The sequence below is a fragment of the Lonchura striata genome, chromosome 4 (genome assembly GCF_050655825.1).
Source record: "Lonchura striata isolate lonStrDom1 chromosome 4, ASM5065582v1, whole genome shotgun sequence".
Lineage (NCBI taxonomy): Eukaryota > Metazoa > Chordata > Aves > Passeriformes > Estrildidae > Lonchura > Lonchura striata.
The window spans coordinates 21779802-21781867 of NC_140706.1; positions in this window are offsets into that span (position 1 = coordinate 21779802).

A 2066-nucleotide genomic window follows, 5' to 3' on the forward strand; every position below is an offset into this window, starting at 1 on the left:
TGGTGCCCATTCACAAAAGGGGTGGGAAGGAGGATCCTGGTAACTATAGGCCAGTTAGCCTGACCTCAGTATGTGGTAAGGTAATGGAACAGTTTATACTGAGTGTCATCACACAGCATTATCACACAACACTTACAGGATGGCCAGGGTGTCAGACCCAGCCAGCATGGGTTTAGGAGGGGTAGGTCATGTTTAACCATCTTGGTCTCCTTTTATGACCAGGTGACCCACGTGGTGGATGCAGGAGAGGCTGTGGATCTTGTCTGTTTGGACTTCAGCAAGGCCTTTGACACTGTGTCCCACAGCACTCTCCTGGAAAAGCTGCAGCCCATGGCCTGGACAGGAGCACTCAGTGCTGGGTTAGGAACTGGCTGGATGGCCGGGCCCAGAGAGTGCTGGTGAACGGTGCTGCATCCAGCTGGGGACAGTCACCAGTGGTGTCCCTCAGGGCTCTGTGCTGGGGCCAGTTCTGTTCAATATTTTTATTGATGACATGAATGAGGGGTTTGAGTCTTTCATTGTAAATTTGGAGATGACACTAAGCTGGGAGCGTGTGTCAATCTGTTGGAAGGTAGGAGGGCTCTGCAGAGAGACCTGGCTGGAATGGTTGGATGGATGGGCAGAGTCCAATAGGATGAAGTTTAATAAACCCAAGTGTCAAGTCGTGTATTTTGGCCACAATAACCCCCTGCAATGTTACAGGCTGGGGCCGGTGTGGCTGGACAGTGCCCAGGCAGAAAGGGACCTGGGGGTACCGGCTGACAGCAGCTGAACATGAGCCAGCAGTGAGCCCTGGTGGCCAAGAAGGCCAAGGGCATCCTGGCCTGTGTCAGGAATGGTGTGGCCAGCAGGAGCAGGGAGGTCATTCTCCCCCTGAACTTGGCACTGGTGAGGCCACACCTCGAGTGCTGTGTCCAGTTCTGGGCCCTCAGTTTGGGAAGGACGTTGAGACGCTTGAGCGTGTCCAGAGGAGGCAACGAGACTGGAGAGGGGCTTGGAGCACAAACCCTGTGAGAAACGACTGAGGGAGCTGGGGGTGTTTAGCCTGGAGAAAAGGAGACTCAGGGGTGATCTTATCACTCTCTACAACTCCCTGAAAGGTGGCTGTAGTCAGGTGGGGGTTGGTCTCTTTCTCCGGGCAACAACTGACAGATCCAGAGGACACAGTCTTAAGCTGTGCCAAGGGAAGTTTAGGTTGGATGTTAGGAAACATATTTTTACTGAAAGAGTGATAAAGGATGGGAATTGTCTGCCCAGGAAGGTGGCAGAGTCAAAACCCTGGATGTGTTTAAAGACTGGATGTGGCACTCAGTGCCACAGTTTAGTTGAGGTGTTAGGACATGGGTTGGACTGATGATCTGGAAGGTCTCTTCCAACCTAGTGATTCTGAGCTAGCTGGTAGAAATACTTTGAGATCTCTCTATATAACAGTCCTTATAATATACATATATATGTCATTTTCTGAATACTTTAGTAAAGAAAACACTGATGTTATGAGATAAAAGCCTGTCTAAGCTTTGTTCAAGGAAGGTACATCATTGATGAAGACAAAGATTTCATCCCTTTCAATCCAATATAATCTGTGTTCATTTTGGTCTTGACAGTGCTCTAAATTAGGCTAGACTAAATTAAACTATTACACAGCCTGTTTTTCCTGGAGCATGAAGCTCAGACATGCTCTATATACTGAAAAAAGCCAGAAGAAATACTAGAGGGTTGTGCCATATGGAAGTATACCAAAGGCTGTTTCAGGTGATTTTTCCCTCTTGTGTTGAAAATAGAGATCTATATTTGGTATTTAGAAGTCAAGTTCTAGATGGATAATAACTTTCTCATTGAAGGACTTTTGGAATATTTTCACTGAGGTGGATTAAGGATAAAAATGGAAAAAAGTTATTGATAGGATTTGAAGAAACCATATACACTTTCAAATAACATCCAGTTCTCAAGAATTCAGATGAATCCTCACATCTTGTGACAATTCTTATGAAACACAGTAAAAGTATCTCAGAATCTGCATCTTTTTCCAGAAGATCATTTCTCCCATTTCTCAGTATACGATGACA